Source organism: Myotis brandtii, unplaced genomic scaffold (genome assembly GCF_000412655.1).
Source record: "Myotis brandtii unplaced genomic scaffold, ASM41265v1 scaffold122, whole genome shotgun sequence".
NCBI lineage: Eukaryota > Metazoa > Chordata > Mammalia > Chiroptera > Vespertilionidae > Myotis > Myotis brandtii.
Window position 1 is genome coordinate 189,184 of NW_005354255.1, and position 18,116 is coordinate 207,299.

Genomic DNA, 18,116 nt, shown 5'->3' on the forward strand with positions numbered 1-18,116 from the left:
CAGGTCACCGCCGCGGGGGGCGGGGCTAGGGGCGGGGCCAGGCGGCTTGGGGGATTCCTCCGGAATCGCAAAACCGGCCGGATGCTGGGGGCGCCCCGGACCGGGGCCGTCGGAAGAGAGGGGAGGAAGGGGACAGAGTCAAAAACAAAGAGACCCGGGGGAGAGGAAGGCTCAGAGCCAAAGAGAAAAACATCAACCGTGCAGTTCTGGGCAGGACCCTTCCTCCCTACGGGACTCAGTTTACCCACCTGGGTAACAGGAATTTGGGTAGAAGCTTGTTTCTTAAAATACAACCAAGGAACCCTTTACATCGGAATCACCTGGGAGCCCCTTAAAAATGCAGATTCCAGTACCCGAGGCGGGCTGACCCTGACCCAGGGCTGAAGATCGATCGTCCCGGGTTGCTCATAAACTGTCCGGTGAGGTTTGGGCAGTGGCGGGGTGGACAGGCCCTGGAGATCCCACCAGGGGACCCCCAGAGCCAGCCTCAACTTCCCTGGGAAGGAGCCTCCTGGCCGCCAGCAGGTGGGGCGGCAGGGCCAGCTGGGCATCCCCTCCACCCGCCCCCCACCCCCCGCGAGGATGCAGCTGTGAGTCCTGGGAACTGGGCCCTGGAGCGGCTCCCAGCTCCCTTGCTCCTGTTTCCTCTGCAGCCCCAACCCAGGGCCCAGTTGCAGCTGGAGTCAGGGGCGGCCGGCAGATAACAAATGTTTGTTGAGTGCCTAGTCCTGTCCTGCACATGGGGGGGTGGGGGTGGGGGACAGGGAACTATGGCACAGACCGCCTGAGGCCCAAATAAATGAAATGTTTCTTTATTCCGTTTTGGAGAGGGAAACTGAGGCCCAGAGAGAGGAAGTGAACTGCCCGAGGACATGCAGGCACCAGTGGCAGGGACGCAGTTTCAAACCTAGGCCTGCCTGTCCTACCTCTTCTCACCCCCGGCTAGGTCCCCCTCTCTCTCTAAGCCAGGCTGTCTCATCCTCGGCACTCCTGACATTTGGGGCGGTAATTCCTGGGGGCGGGGGCCGGAGGGGGGTGCACCATGTGCACTGCGGAATGCTGAGCAGCATCTCTGGCTTCCACCACTCAGTGCCAAGGTAGCCCCTTCCCCCCAAGTTGTGACAAACAAAAATGTCTCCAGTCATTGCCAAGCGTTCCCTGGGTGTCAGATTGGCCCCTGGTTAAGACCTAAATCCATCTCTTCATGTCCCTGAGCCCCAAATTACGAAATGGATCAGGGTAGCTAGTGGGGGTCACAGAGGCAGAGGGAGCCATTTTAGCACCTCATCAACCCACAGCAGGTTGATTCGATGAGCGCTGCTGGGCATGAGCAGGTGTGGAGTGTGACTGAGGTGGGTTCAGTCCCAGCTTTGTCAATATCTGCCTCCAAGCGTTCATCTCTCCGAGCCTCCATTTTCCACATCTGTGACAGGAGGATAAAAAAGCCTACAGGGCCACAAATAAGATAATGAATCAAAAATGCAGGTTCTGCCCTGGCTGGTTTGGCTCAGTGGATAGAGCGATGACCTGCAGACTGAAGGGTCCTGGGTTCAATTCTGGTCAAGGGCACGTGCCTGGGTTTCGAGCTCGATCCCCAGTAGGGGGCGTGCAGGAGGCAGCCAATCAAAGTGCAGGAGGCCAATCAATGGTTCTCTCTCATCATTGATGTTTCTATCTCCCCCTCTCCCTTCCTCTCTGAAATCAATAAAAATATTTTTTTTAAATGCAGGTTCTGCCCGGCTAAAGTGGTTGAGAGTTGACCTATCAACCAGGAGGCCATGATTCGATTCCCAGTCAGGGCACATGCCCGGGTTGCAGATTTGATTCCTGGGTGGGGTGGGTATGGGAGGTCACTGATAGCTGTTTCTCTCTCGCATCAATGTTTCTCTCTCTCTCTCTCTCTCTCTCTCTCTCTCTCTCAAATCAATAAACATATCCTATCCTCTGGTGGGGATTTTTTTTTTTTTTTTAGTGCTCACAAGAATGTGAAGAAATTAGAACTTTGAACATTGATAGTGGTGGGGGGATATAAAATGGTGCAGCTGTTGTGGAAAAGTTTGGTGGTTCCTTAAAAAGTTAGTCATAGACTTAGCATATGACCAAGCAATTCCACTCACAGGTATCTACCCAATGAAGTTGAAAGCAGGGACGCAAATAGATAGCTTCATAGCAGCATTAGTCACAATAGTCAAAAGGTGGAAACCACCTGTGTCCGTCCACAGGTGATGAAGAAGCACAATGTGGCTCATCAATGCAATGGCATATTATTCAGCCTGAAGAAGAGAGAAAATTCTGACTCCTGCCATAACTTGGATGAACCTTGGGGACATGATTCTGAGTAAAATAAGTCAGACACAAAAGGATAAATACTGTGTGATTCTACTCACAGGAGGTCCCTAGAGGAGTCAAATGCATAGAGACAGAAAGTAGGTGGTGGGAGCCAGGAGCTGGGGAAGGTGGGTGGGGAGTGTGTGTTTAATGGGGACGGAGTTTCAGTTTGGGAAGATGAGAAAGTTCTGGATGGTGGTGATAATTACACAACAATGTGAATGTATTTCATACCACTGAACTGTACACTTAAAATGGTTAAAGTGATAAATGTTATGTTGTATATTTACCATAATTTTAGAAATGAATAATGTAATATACCAAAACACTGAATTGTGTACTTTAGAAGAGTGAATTGCATAAATTATGTCTCAATAAAACTGTTTTGTTTTGTTTTTTAAGAAAGGGTCCAGCGCCACATCTGGTAATAATAGCAACAATAGTATAACTAATATTTATTGAGCACCTATTATGTGCCAGTCACTATTAGCACTTTGCATAAATTAAGTCATCGAATCCTCACAGCAACCCTGCAAGGGGCTACAGGTGTTCCATTTCACAGATGATGACATTGAGGCTCAGAAGAAGCAGGTCATGACAGAGGTGGGATTAGAACCTGGGACAGTCTGAGTTGGGTGTAATGTGTACAGCTCTTCTGAGTGGCCTGGACATCCCAGGGGTTGCCCCCAGAAGGCCAGGGAACGGGGCGGGGAGCGGGGGGTAGGGGGGGTGTTCCTGAGCCTAGTGAAGAACAGACCGGGGCCCGCAGCGGTTCTCAACCTGTGGGTCGCGACCCTTTTGGGGGTCGAACGACCCTTTCACAGGGGTCGCCTAAGATCGTCGGAAAACACATATATAATTACATATTGTTTTTGTGATTAATCACTATGCTTTAATTATGTTCAATTTGTAACAATGAAATTGGGGGTCACCACAACATGAGGAACTGTATTAAAGGGTCGCGGCATTAGGAAGGTTGAGAACCACTGGGTTAGAGGCTCAGCTCGGGTCTTGGGGTCATGGCTGTGCCGCTTCCCGCCGTGTGCAGCAGGGGGCGTGCGTTGCCCACAGCTGGCCCAGTAGCGACCTCTCTCACAGGAGGAGGTGGCTAAAGTGGTCTGGATCTGCATGCCGGGAAGGGTCCCAAGTCCAAGCTACCCCAGACCCTAAACCCATCCAGTGTCGCCGGCACCCCAGAATCAGGCCTTGCACCCTGCCGGACTGTGTGACCCCGAGAAAGAGGGCCTCTTCTCTGCCTCTGCCTCGTCGCTGAGCAATGGGACCCCCGTGTGGGAGGATTTTCTCCGGGATCCTCCGGGCGGCCCTCGCCTGGCGGCTTCCCCGCTGCCCAGGAGCTGTGGGGGGCCAGTGGTGGCGGTGGCCATAACAACCCCCTCCTACGCTCCAAGCCCAGTGGTAACTCCCCCATGTCCTTAATCCATCTGTCCCCAGCCCATCTTATCTGTGGGGCGAGACGCCTCCCAAGGCCACTGAAGAAAGAGAGTGGGCCCAGCCTGCTTGGCTCAGAGGTTGAGTGTCGACCTATGAACCAGAAGGTCATGGTTCGATTCCCAGTCAGGGCACGTGCCTGGGTTGTGGGCTTGATCTCCAGGGGCGTGCAGGAGGCAGCTGATCAATGATTCTCTCTCATCATTGATGTTTCTATCTCTCCCTTCCTCTCTAAAATCAATAAAAATGTATTTTAAAAAAAGAAAACAAAAGAAAGAAAGAGTGGGCGGACCCAAAGGGGGACAGGATGAGGGGGGTGGAAGCTTGCTGGAGCCCCCACAGGCCAGAAGGTCTCACAGAACTTCCCCGAGAGCACTGGGGGGGGGGGGGGGGGGGGGGCTGTCAGCATCTCTGAGGTCACTGGCTCAACCTGAGGTCAGGGTCAGAGGCCAGGTGACCCCTCTCCTCCCCTCTGCTAACGGGAGGCAGAAGACAAGTGGGTGGGAAGGTCCTAAACAGCCTCCGTCCTTTGCCTGCCTTGCCCCATTCCCTACACCTTCCTCCCCGCTGAACGCTGAGCAAAGGAGCAAGTGGGGCCGCAGCGGGAGGATGCATTTACAAGTGTCAGCGGAGCAGCCACCTGCTGGCTGCCTGCGTGTGGGAGGCCGGTGTCTGGGGAGATAAACTCCCGTCGGGGCCTGTGTGCACGTGCGTATGTGGGTGTGTGTGGTGGGGAGGGGTGGCCTGATCTGCTGCTGCTACTGCTGCTGAGGGTGGTGAGCCCCACAGCGTTCTTAGCGGGAGAAAACTTCATTTTGTGGAGCCTCAGTTCCTTTATCTCGAAAATGGGTGCAGTCACAGCACCAGCTCCAGAGACTTGTAAAACTCGGCGGACACAGCAGGCTCAGCAGAGGCCTGACACATACACAGGCCGCCAAGTCCGGGCTGTGACCAGGGACACACAGGCAGCTGTGGGAGCCCAGACTAGTCACTTGACCACGCCTGGGGCCAGGGAAGCTTCCAGGGGGAGGTGACAACTGAGCTAAAACTTTAAGTGAGAGCAGGAGCCAGCCATGGGAGAAGCAGGCAGGAGGCCCTTTCTGTTCTTGGCTTGCTGACCTCGGTCAGAGCGCAGGGCCACCCTGAGCGGTTTCCCCATCTTCAAATCAGACTCCTGATACTCACCTTGCAGGGCAGCAGCCGAGGGCTGGGCGGAGGCAGGAGGTGCTGAATGGAGAGTGAGTGCCCGTGAGGACTGGTTATTAGCGTGGGGGGTTTTCTTTGCTGCGCCCAGGAGCCCCAGGCATGGGAAGGAGGCGTAGGATCCTGTGAAAGGGCTGAAGTGTTGAATGTTCTCCTGGTGAGCGGTTCCCTCCACCTGGGAGCCCTCCTCGCACGCCCAGACGCAGCAGGCGAGATGGTTCCACGAGGGAGCAAGTCCAGCTCCTGAATCAGTTTCTGGTTTGGGCCCAGGTGACTTTGTCTGTCAGCCTCAGCTTCTTCTCTCCACCAGGGCTGATTGTCCCCACCAGGCTGAACTGCAGGGCATTGTGGGTCTGGGAAGGTCAACCCCTGTGGACTGGTACTATCACCTGTCCAAAGCCGCCAGGTGTCCACGGGAACCCAGGGGAGGAATTCGGGCTCTGGCCTGTCCCACCCACGAACTCATGCATCCCACGTGTGTTTAGTGAGCACTTACTTTATACCAGGTACTGTTCCAGGCACATCGGGGAACACAGCAGACCAAATGCACTGCCTTCATGGAGCTGACTTCCCGGTGAAGCACGAAGCAGGAATTATGCAAATTATTTAAAAATTACCATCGTGCTATCCTAACGGGCAGTGGGACACTCAGAGCAAAGTGGGATCCTGGGTTGGACCCTGGAACAGGAAAAAAAAAAAAAAAGGTCATTAGTGGAAAAACAAGAGAAATCTACACCCATATTTGGGAATCAAACCCAGACCTGCCATCCTCTCTGCCCAGCTCAGTGCTTCCCTTCATCCTGGGAGTACTTCCGTTCTCTTCTCGGACTGTCCTTCCCTCCCATAGTTCAGTCTGGTCAGCCTCTCTGGGGTCCCTGACTATTTCCCTGAGACCTTGCCTCCACTGGGTTCCTGCAACCAGAGGGTCAAGGCAATCCAGGAGGGCTTCCTGCAGGAGAGGGCTCCTGGGCAGCAGGGTGTGCTGAAGATTAGGCCCAACAGCCTGTGATGTCCTGGTTGGTTTGCTCATCCTCACTTGTCCGGGGACATAGGGCTTAGGTGGGAAATCTGTTTCCTCTGCAGTCCTCACACCTGCCTATCTGTCCTGATGACTTCATCTGGGCCCGAGCAGGGGGTGCTGCTGACCTCATCCTCCCACCTCGGGGAGGTGTGTTAGCCAAACGCTGACATGATAAGATGGTAACTCAGCAGCCCCACACCCGGCCAGAATCTGGGGCAACGAGCATCCTCTACACATTATCTCAGAGCCCCTGCCACGGTCTGGAGGAAGGCATTGTTACAGGCTCCCTTAAGCAGATAAAGAAACGTACCCCAGAGAAGGAATCCGCTTGCCTGGGGAGACACAGCTGCTCACCACTGAGCCACTCAGCCACTGCACTCTCCCTTCGATTCATTCTCCCTGCAGCCGCTAGGGGGTGCCTGTGAGCAGGAGAGTCAGGTCAGGTCCCCTCCTCTGCCTGCAGCCCTTCAGGGCTCCCACCTCCCTAGTAGTAAAAGCCCAAATCCTCCCCACAAGGACCTACACAGCCTGCCTGTGTCCCCTCTCTGCCCTCACCTCCTCCCTCTCTGCCCTCACTCACTGTTCCAGACCTATGGCCATCCTTGCTGTTCCTTCAATACTCTAAGCAGGGCCTTTGAACGGCGCAGCCCTGCAGGGCTCCCACCTCCCTAGTAGTAAAAGCCCCACAAGGTCCTACACAGCCTGCCTGTGTCCCCCCTCTGCCCTCACCTCCTCCCTCTCTGCCCTCACTCACTGTTCCAGACCTATGGCCATCCTTGCTGTTCCTTCAATACTCTAAGCAGGGCCTTTGAACGGGCTGTTCCCTCTGCCCGGGAAGCTGTTTCCGAAGCTCTTTATAGAGAATCTCCTTCACATCAACGGAGGGTGTGGAGGGAGGAGATTCCTGCTGACAGATGGCTGAGGGGTGGAGACGGTGGGACGCCTTCTGCGCCTTCACCACCACCCCCTTTGGAGTTCTCCCCTTCACCTGGGCCTCTGTTCCCCATCTGTAAAACGGACAGGTAACATTTCCAAATCTATGCCAAATGGTTTCTTTCCATTTTCCTCATATCCATACTTGTTTAAACCTGCTCACATTTGGAACATCAATAAATAAATGTAGCCCAGCCAGCGTGGGTCAGTGGTTGAGTGTCAACCTATAAACCACAGGAGGTGGTCAAGGTTCGATTCCAGGTCAGGGCACATGCCCGGTTGTGGGCTTGATCCCCAGTGTGGGGAGTGCAGGAGGCACCGATTCCTTCTCATCATTGATATTTCTGCCTCTCTCCCTCTCCCTTCCTCTCTGAAATCAATTTTTAAAAAATTTAAAAAAATAAATGTATTCGTTTTTTAAAGTCTCTTTTTTTATCACAAAGGTGAAAATATCAGCATCTCACGCCACAGGCGGCGGTAACTGGAAATGCAATTTAATCTGAGTCTCACTGGCTACTGCTGCCTTCAGAAGCGCTGACCCTGTGTAGTGGGGTTACAGGTGGAAAGTGTTGCAGACCCCCTCCCCCAGGACCCAATGAGACTGGAAAAGATGGAAGTGACATTTAAGAGGGGTCTCTTTGCGCCTGGAGTTCGATATTATTTCCTGCCACGTCGATCACCCCCTAAAGTCATGTTTTTTCTGAACTCAAAGCACACAGTACCTTGCGCGACGCTGGAACAGACTCTAGGACCAGGTACTGAGACTTCACCCCCAGGCAGACCCTCCCTGACAGTCAGCTTCAGATGTTGTCTGTTTTGTCCATGTGTTTCCTGTCTGTCTCTCTCACTATGTTCCATGAAAGCCAGAATATTGTCTACCTCGTTCCCTGATGTGTCTCCAGCACCTAGGGTAGTTTGGCATACAATAGGCGCTCAGTAAGTGTTTATAGAATGAATGAATGTATCCATGTCCGCATCTCCTGTGGTTGGCAGAATAATGATCGCCCCCACCCCAAAATGTCACACCCTAATCTCCAGACCCTGTGCACCTCTTAGGGGAGGCCTCAGGGGAGGTTCGCAATAGAAGATGCGCCAGCTTTCCTCCTGCCATTAACGTGTCACCTTACGTGGCAGAAGTGACTTTGCAGGTGCGATTAAGTTAAGGATGTGGAGATAGGGAAGGGGTCCTGGATTATCTGGGCGAGCTCAATGTGGGCACAGGGTTGTCATGAGTGGGAGGCATGAGTGTCAGCGTCTGAAACGTGACCACAGAAGCCAAGAACCACAGCGATACCGTTTGAGAAAGACGTGACCAACCTTTGCAGGAGAAAGAGGCCGAGGGCTCAGCAATGCAGGAAGCCTGTAGGAGCTGGAAAAGGCAAGGGCGAGGGTTCTCCCCTAGCGCCCCCAGAAGGACTGCAATCCTGCTGACACCTCGATTTTAGCTCAGGGGAGAGCAGGATGGAACCCAAGGGGGAGAGTGACGGTGTCAGGACCCTGGAGAGCTCTACCCAGCCCTGACGCTGTTCAACCAGCATGTACTGAATGCCTACTGTGTGCCAGGCCCTGTTCTGGCTTCTGGGGAGGTAGCAGTAGAGAAAATTGACAAAAACCCTTGCCCTCGTGGAACTGACATTCCAGTGGAAAAGGTGCACAATAAGCAATCGAATAAAATGCAGAATGCAGTGGCAGGTGCGAATTCTCTCATCGATAAAGAAGCAGGCTACCAGAGGAACAGTGTTTGTTCATAAAGGCACCTCTGAGGAGGTGACGTTTGAGCAGAGACCTAAAGGAGGTGAGAGGGAACGTGCGGATTTCTGCAGGAAGAGTGTTCCAGGCAGAGGGAACAGCGCGTGCAAAGGCTCTGAGGCATTCGCACATGCTGTTGAGCTGTTGTTTTGGGGACAGATGGAGAGATGATGGAGGAGGATTGATGCTTCTGAGTGCACATACCCAGTGCCCCAGCGATTCCGTTTTTAGCCATACTCCTTAGAGGAAATACTTTGCCAAGTGCATAAAGAGACGTGTAAAACTGTTCACAGCAGCAGCATAACATCAAAAACCAAGAATTAGCCTAAAAATGCATCAACAAGCCCAGCCAGTGTGCCTCGGTGGTTGAGTGTCAATCTATGAACCAGGAGGTTGCGGTTCAATTCCCAGTTAAGGCACATGCCCGGGGTTGTGGACTTGATCCCCAGCGGGGGGTGTGCAGGAGGCAGTGGATCAATAGTTCCCTCTCATCACTGATGTTTCTCTCCCTCTCCCTTCTTCTCTGAAATCAATAAAAACATATTTTAAAAAATGCATCAACAAGAGAACAGATAAATGAATGAAGGCATATTCAAATGATGGAATAGTGTGGGAATTAATTAGATTAATACAATAATAATTTCTTTTTTATTTTACAAATCTGTTTTTTTAATATATTTTTATTGATTTCAGAGAGAAAGGGAGAGGGAGAGAGAGATAGAAACATCAATGATGAGAAGAAATCATTGATCGGATGCCTCCTGCACGCCCCCTACTGGGGACTGAGCCCACAACCTGGGCACGTGCCCTCGGACTCCAACCCTGACCTCCTGGTTCATGGGTTGACACTCAGCCACTGAGCACGCTGACTGGGCACAATAATAATTTCTAACATTAATTGGGCACCTGCTGTGTGCCAGGCACTGCATTAAGCACTTTCTGTGATAACATGCACCATCCCTCGGAAAACCACCCTAAGAATTAGGGAGGATTAGCATTTATGTTTCTCAAATGTGGCAGCTTTAACACGTGTCCGTGAATTTGACAATTTCTCCCACAGGGGAGCCTAACGCCCCTCTCCTTGAGGGAGGGCTGGACTTGGTGCTTTGCTTTCCATGCACAGAATAAGGCAGCAGCGCCATGTGTGCCTCTAGGTCAGAATAAAACGCGCTCCCGCTTCCTCCTTGAGCACTGAATTGGGGCGAGGGGAGCGGGAGCCGGTCGCCATATTGGCAGGGTGTTCAAGCCTCACTCTGGCGAAGTCCACGCGGACAGGAACTGGGCCTCCTGCCCACAGCCATGTGCGTGCACCACCTTGGAGGTGGCTCCTCCAGGCCCAGCTGGGTGCCTGCCAATGCCCAGGCCAGAACATCCAGATACACCACCCTCAGATCCTGCCCCTGGGAAATTTAGGAGATAATACTTATTTGTTGTTTTAAACTGTTCAGTTTCAGAATATTCTGTTACTCAACAATAGTGACTACTATACTAGACTAGGGGCCTGGTGCACAAAATTCATGCATGGGGGTGGTCCCTCAGCCCGGCCTGCACCCTCTCCAATCTGGGACCCCTTGGGGGATGTTCAACTGCCGGTTTAGGCCCAATCCCTGTGGGCCTAAACCGGCAGTCGGACATCCCTCTTGCAATCCGGGACTGCTGGCTCCTAACCGCTCACCTGCCTGCCTGCCTGCCTGATTGCCCCTACCACTCTGCCTGCCTGCCTGATCGCCCCTAACTACTCCTCTGCCTGCCTGATCACCTCTAACTGCCCTCCCCTGCCAGCCTGGTCACCCCTAACCGCCTCTGCCTCAGCCCCCGACAGCATGGCTTTGTCTGGAAGGACGTCCGGATAGATATCTGCTCTAATTAGCATATTACCCTTGTGTCTCTTGACTGAAATCTCTCCTTCAAGAGAGATTTATGCACAAAATAATCCTCTCCGCTGTTCCTGGGTATATAAATGTATAAAAATGTGGGAATGGAGCTGGAGATCAAATGAGACTTCATATTCAGTTCTAATGTTTTGTTTGTGTGTGTGTTTTTTAATCCTCACCTGAGGATATTTTTTCCATTGTTTTTTTTCATAGAGTAGAAGGGAGGAGGGGGAGAGAGAGAAACATTGATGTGAGATACAGCGACTGGTATATGCTAGATAAGGCAACCGAGGCACGCGAGATTAAGTAACTTTCCCAAAACCACAGAGCCCGTGCCTGGCAGAGCTTGGATTTGAAGGCAGGTGTTACTGGCGAGAAGACGAGACCTCGGTCCTTGTCCTCTTGAAGGAGAGATTTCAGTCAGGAGACACAAGGCAGCAGAGCAAGCAAGAAGGTATTGGCCGCAGCAAGAGCACACTCAGGACCATGAGACAAGGACGGGCTTAGCACGGAAGAAGCACAGGAGAGCCGGGCTGGGCTGCCATGGCTCACGGGGAAGTCAGAGGAAAGGGGGCGATAGCCTGGGATGAGCTGCCGCTGCCCGTGGCCCCCCTGGTCCCTGAGGGTTTATGAGATGTGGCCTGTGGGGGAAGAAGAGGAGGATGGTTCCCAGAGGGAGAGTTTGAGCTGGGTCCTCTGCGTTGGGGATATTTATATTTCTCTTGAAGGTGAGAATATGGGAGGCCTCAGGGAGGATCTCAGTAGAAGATGCGCCAGCTTTCCAGCTGTGTCCTCTCAGGGTTGTGGTCTGCACTCGTTGTCAGCAGCAGGGCAGGGGCTCATTAGTCAATGCAGCTGGTTCTGATGTCAGTCATGGCCTCGGAGGATCCCAGGGATGACGTCCTGTAAAGGAAATGCAAGGAGATGACCGCACAGAGAGCTGCGAGGCAGCTTTTGGAGCTGGGGTGGTTGGGAGGGCTTCCCAGAGGAGGGGACATTTGAGCGGAGACCTAAGGGGGAAGCCAGCCCTAGATTTGTGTGGGAAAGGTGTGCCTGGCAGAGGGAGCAGCAAGAGTGAAGGCCCTGCCCCAGCCGGTTTGGCTCAGTGGATTCCCAGTTCTGTCTATTGCTGGGCACCCGGGACTTCCCCCCTAGGGAACTTCTGTACCTGCCCCATCATCATCCTTGCTCTGCTCACGTCTGTCTAACTGCCTATTTATTACCCAGGGAGTGAAAATTAAATATTGAGTGGGGAAAAAAAGTTGCACAATTATATGTGCCATGTGCATACATTAATGTCTGTTTTTATGCACAAAGTAATCCTCTTCGCTGTTCATGGGTATATAAATGATCGAGAGAGTAACTTTAAGGCCAGGAGGCCTAAACCGCAGGACCAGCGATCCGCTGGGGGAGGAGAGGTGCCCTGGGTGTGAGGTCCTTGCTTCCCCAGTTTTGTCCATTGCTGGGCACCCGGGACTTCCCCCCTGGGGACCTTCTGTACCTGCCCCATCATCATCATCCTTGCTCTGCTCATGTCTGTCTAAACTGCCTATTTATTACCCAGGGAGTGAAAATTAAATATTGAGTGGGGAAAAAAAGTTGCACAATTATATGTGCCATGTGCGTACATTAATGTCTGTTTTTATGCACAAGCATGGGTATATAAATGTATAAAAATGTGGGAATGGAGCTGGGGATCAAATGAGACTTCATATTTAGTTCTAATGTTTTGTTTGTGGTTTTTTTTTAATCCTCACCTGAGGATATTTTTTCCCATTGTTTTTTCACAGAGTAGAAGGGAGGAGGGGGAGAGAGAGAAACATTGATGTGAGATACATCGACCGGTTGCCTCCCGCGCACACCCTGATGAGGGGGTCAGGGGCGTCGGGGAGCAAACCTGCAACCAAGGTATGTGCCTTTGACCAGGAATTGAATCTGCGACCCTTGGGTGGGTGGGCCCGAGCTCTAACCACTGCACAGCACCAGCCAGGGCTTGTTTGTTTGTTTGTTTGTTTGTTAATGAAATAGATCTGAGGCAAACCCGCCAAGTGTTAACCATTCACTGTCAGTCCTGATGGGAGAGGCACAGGTGTGTGCTGTATTTGTCTTTGCACTTTTAGTTTCTCAAAATTAAAATTAACTGATTATGATGAAGAAAGAGCAGTGGGGGATTTAAATGGGTGCAGGGAGCAGAGGGGCGCTCCAGGCAGAGGCACCGCTTCACCAAGGCCTGGAGGCAGCGGTGGGGAATGAGGAAACCCAGCAGTCATTCTGCACCTGCCGGCACAAAGCAGGTTCCAGCCCCACTCCAGGCCGTTACGACGTGGGGGGAAGGGTAGGAGTTAATAGTGACAGGGCTGGGAACTGCAGGGTACATGGTTCAGTGCAGTAGCCACTTAAAACATGTTTTCTGAGTGATAGTGAATTATTTGGGGAGAATAATACGGAAGGTGAGGGGGATGGGCAGGTCTCTACAAGCCGGTCGTTTGGAGTTGGGATTGTTTGGGCAGCCAAGTTCCTTCCATTGTACGTCATCAATGGCCATCACTAGCCTCGGAGGATCCCAGGGATGACGTCCTGTAAAGGAAATGCAAGGAGATGACCGCACAGAGAGCTGCGAGGCAGCTTTTGGAGCTGGGGTGGTTGGGAGGGCTTCCCAGAGGAGGGGACATTTGAGCTGAGACCTAAGGGGGAAGCCAGCCCTAGATTTGTGTGGGAAAGGTGTGCCCGGCAGAGGGAGCAGCAAGAGTGAAGGCCCTGCCCTAGCCGGTTTGGCTCAGTGGATAGAGCATCGGCCTGCAAACTAAAAGGTCCCGGGTTCGATTCTGGTCAAGGGCACATGCTTGGGTTGTGGGCTCGATCCCCAGTGGGGGACTTGCAGGAGGCAGCCGATCCGTGATTCTCTCTCATCGTGGATGTTTCTATCTCTCTCCCTCTTCCTTCCTTTCTGAAACCAATAGAAATATATTTTAAAAAAAAAAAAAGAGTGAAGGCCCTGAGGAGGCGACAAACACACAGGTGGTTCCAGCGCAGGGTGACCAGGGCTGTGAGGGGGGACCCAGAGGTGGCGCAGATGGGGAGGCTCAGGGAAAAAAGAAAAAAAAAAGAGTGAAGACCCTGAGGAGGCGACAAACACACAGGTGGTTCCAGGGCAGGGTGACCAGGGCTGTGATGGGGGACCCAGAGGTGGCGCAGATGGGGAGGCTCAGGGTCAAGCTCCAGGGAACAGGCAACTAGGATTCGGGTATGAATTCTCCCAATTCATACCTGTCACTCAGCAAAGGCCCCCACCCCACCCTGGTGTCCCTTAGGGAAGCAGCACCTGAATGGAGGCTTTATCTCCCCCACGGGGGGCGGGAGTGAACATGATCACCCCACATTCTTCTGATTTTAAATTTAGCCCAGTGCACACGGAATGTGGTGCAGGAAAAACAAGAAGTTATTAAAATATAATTCCGCTCCCGTCTCCAGCAGCAAAGGGACAAGCAGAGAGAGGGGAGGGGTTTAGAGAATGGGGACATGGACAACTCACAGGGAGTCAGGGCCGCGGAAACAGGAGGCTCCTGGGGTCCCAGACCTGGCCCGCACCTCCTCCAGTCCTGCTCCCCGACAGCTCGGTTCCCTCACGACCAGAACAGGCCTATCTGAACCCAGATTCACCCCATCCCACCTGCCCCAGACCCCTGGCTCCCACTGTCCTGCCAGCAAAACCCAAACTGCACTCTCCCCGTCCCACCTGGTGCCCCAGCCAGAGAAACCCACCTCCCCTCTGAGCCCTCTGCCTCTCTGCCTTCCTAGGAGCAGACAGGAAGTCATCCAGGCTCTTAGTCATCTCTGGCTGCGTAAGAAATGAGCCCAAAATTAGAGGCTTCAAGCAAGACATGACTACTCACAGTGTCTGGGGATCAAGAATACAGGCTTGGCCCTGGCCGGTGTGGCTCATTGGGTAGAGCGTGGGCCAACGAATGAACGAAGGGCTGTGGTTTTGATTCTGGTCGGGGCGTGTGCAAGAGGCAACCAATCGATGTGCCTCTCTCATGTCAATGTTTCTCTCTCTCTCCCCCTCCCTCCCTTCCTTCCACTCTCTTTAAAAATCAATGGGAAAAAATACCCTGGGGTGAGGATTAACAACAACAGCAAAAAGAACACGGGCGGGCGGGACTTAGCTAGGTGCCTGCTTCAGGGTCTCATAGACAGCATTCATGGAGACGCCCGGTGGTGGTACTCGCATCTGAAGGCTGGGCTGCGAGTCTGCGAGCAGCATTCAGTCCTTCAACTGCTGTTAGCCAGAGGCTGCCCTCAGTTCCCTGGGGGGGGAGGGGGGGGGTCTTCTTTACCAGGGCAGGCATTGAGGTGAGCCACAGAGAGGAGAGAGAGAGAGAGGGAAGGAGGAAGGGGGCGGGGGGAGGAAAGAGAAAGAGAGAACCAGCAAAACCGAAGTTGCAATCTTATGTAACCTAATTTCTCTCAGAAGTAACATTCCATCCCTTGCTAAATTCCATTGGTTAGAAATGAGTCATTGGCCCCACTCACACCCACCTGGAGGGGATTGCACAAGGATGTGGAATCGGGGCTTCATTAAAGATACCACTTTGTGCACCTGCTTGGGTTACTACACAGCTGTTAAAAGGGATAGGGGAGCCCTGGCCGGCTTGGCTCAGTGGATAGAGCGTCAGCCTGCGGACTGAAGGGGCCCGGGTTCGGTTCCGGCCAAGGGCACATGCCTGGGTTTCAGGCTCGATCCCCAGTAGGGGGCATGCAGGAGGCAGCCGATCAATGATTCTCTCTCATTGATATTTCTATCTCTCGCTCCCTCTCCCTTCCTCTCTGAAATCAATAAAAATATATATTTGTGATAGGGGAGCCCTAGCCGGTTTGGTTCAGTGGCTAGAGCGTTGGCCTGCGGACTGAAGGGTTCCGGGTTCAATTCCGGTCAAGGGTACGTACCTCAGTTACAGGCTCAATCCCCGACCCTGGTCGAGGCACATACAGGAGGCAACCAATCGATGTGTCTCTCTCACATTGATGTTTCTCTCTCCCCCTCCCTTCCACTCTCTCTAAAAATCAATGGAAAAATATCCTCGGGTGAGGATTAACAACAAAAAAGTGATGGAGGAGTTTTACTTTATATTATCCTGTTACTGTTGAAAAATATATCTATATATATACACATACAAACAGTTCTCATAATCCAGCAATGGTCCTGCCCCAGGACCTTTGCATGTGCTGTGCCCAATGCCTGGAATGCTCTTTCCACAGCTCCCGGCTCTCTGCTTGACTTCCTCCCTCATCTTCAAGTCGATATACAAATGTCACCTCTTCAGAAAGGGCCTCCCTGACTGCTCTCTGTCAAAAATAGCCCATCTCCCTCCCTGACCTCCCTCCTTTGTTTTGTCCATAGCCCTGCTCACTGCGTGACCTTATGGAGTTATCTTATTAACCTCCTTCACTTCAGCTCTAAGAGGGGACTTTCGTCTGTTTTGTTTACTGCCGTGTTTCCATTGCCTAGCACATAGGGGATGCTCAGTAGAGATGGATTGAACCAGTAAATTTACACACACACACATTCTTTGATTCATGTCTGTTTCTCTCCACCCCTGCAAAATCCTGAATGTCTTTTTTTACATAAAAATAATTCAAGTTTGCTATTAAACATTTAGAAATTTACAGAATTATAAGAGAGATCACAAAATATGATCACTCAGAGACAAATATATTTAATCTATTGATGTAGAAAGGAGTTATTATTTCCATGGATCAAAATATATTCACTACATTATTTATAGCTTAAAAAATAAAGAAATTTTTAGTCCATTTTGTCCTTTATCTTTTTTTCTGGCTTATTCTCTTTAAATGTGGAGGAAGTTGGCAAATTATTTCATCAAAGATTGTGTTCAATTCAGATCCACTAGCCCAGTGGTTGAGCATTGATCTGTGAACCAGGCGGTCCCTGTCAGGCCACATGGCTGAGTTTCGGGCTGGATCCACAGTAGGGGGCATGCAGGAGGCAGTCAATCAATCATTCTCTCTCATCATTGATGTTTCTCTTTCTCCTTCTCCTTTCCTCTCTGAAATCAATAAAAATATTTTTTAAAAATTCAGATCAACTAGAATTGAACGTTCTCTAAACATGTATATCTGTCCTATTTACTCTACCTGATATTTTTAGATGATTTACAAGTCCTGCTATTACCATTTTTCTTAAGTAGTTCATGAGAAAATCCATTTATTTTTTTACTTTTTATTTTGAAATACTTTTTTAAAATTTTATTGGGGTGACATCAGCATGAACATATAGGTTACATGTGTGGATTACTAATTTACAGAATCTGTATATAGGACCATGTGCCCACCACCCAAACTCAAATCTTCTCCTGTCACCTCATATTAGGACCCCTTTCTCCCCCCACCCCCTCCCTCTGCAACCACCACACTGCTGTTTGTGTTCATAAGTTTCAGTTTTATATTCCACATATGAGTACAATCATATAGTTCTTAGCTTTTTCTGTTTGACTTATTTCACTTCCCATAATGTTCTCAAGGTCCATCCGTGTTGTTGTAAGTGATGCTATTTCATCCTTTCTTATGGCCGTGCAGAGGAAATCCGTTTTAAACACAAAGGTATGTTAGTAAACACAGGAGGCATCCATCTATCTTTATATATAAAAGGCTAATATGCAAAGTGTCCCCTCAGGAGTTTGATCACTCGCTATGATGTGCGCTGACCACCAGAGGGCGGCGCAGAACATGGTGGGTGACCAGCGTCATTGGGGCACTGAGGGAGCGAGGGAAGAGGGAGGTGGGGTGGGAAGGTGGGGATGGATCAGACTAAGTGTGTATGGGTGAGTATGTCTATAACTCCAAGTAGTATTTTTAAAACATAAAAAGAAAATAGTGAAATGAAATGGCACAAAATGTGGATTAGGAACAGAATATAATCCCTGACTGAAAGGAAGGCACACTATTCAAGGTTTCAACTCAAATACTAACTCTCAATGATTAGTTAATATCTACTTGCAAAACTCCTTGAAGTAAGTCTGAGCAACAGAAAAGATTTTCATAATAGTGATATTTACTATGGGATGGTAGGTATTTGACATATTTGCCTTATACTGAAGAAAAGAAAATTATCACATGCTAGCCAGACCAGGAAATTCTTTCAACTTCTTTATAGTATTTCTAAGAAAGAAAACTTGGAGTCGCTTCCAAAATGTATCTGGGGGACAATAAGTGGAGAATCCCACAGTTGAAAGTTCTCAAATCCCAGATATGAAATCCTTTATAGATAAAGCTCTGTGGTTCATGCCATAGAGTTTATCTGCCAGAAAGTAGTACCAGAATAATAATGGGGGAAGAATGTATGTTGTAGTGGGAAGTGGAGGCAGGCAAAGGGAAGGAGAAAATATGTAATTTTTCAGAATGAGGGTATAAAGACAGGATACAATTATTCTGAGAGGCAATCCTATATAATAAAAGCCTAATATGCTAAGTGTCTGGTCGTCTGGTTATCCTTTCAACCAATCAAAGTGTAATATGCAAATGATATGCTAAGGCCGCTC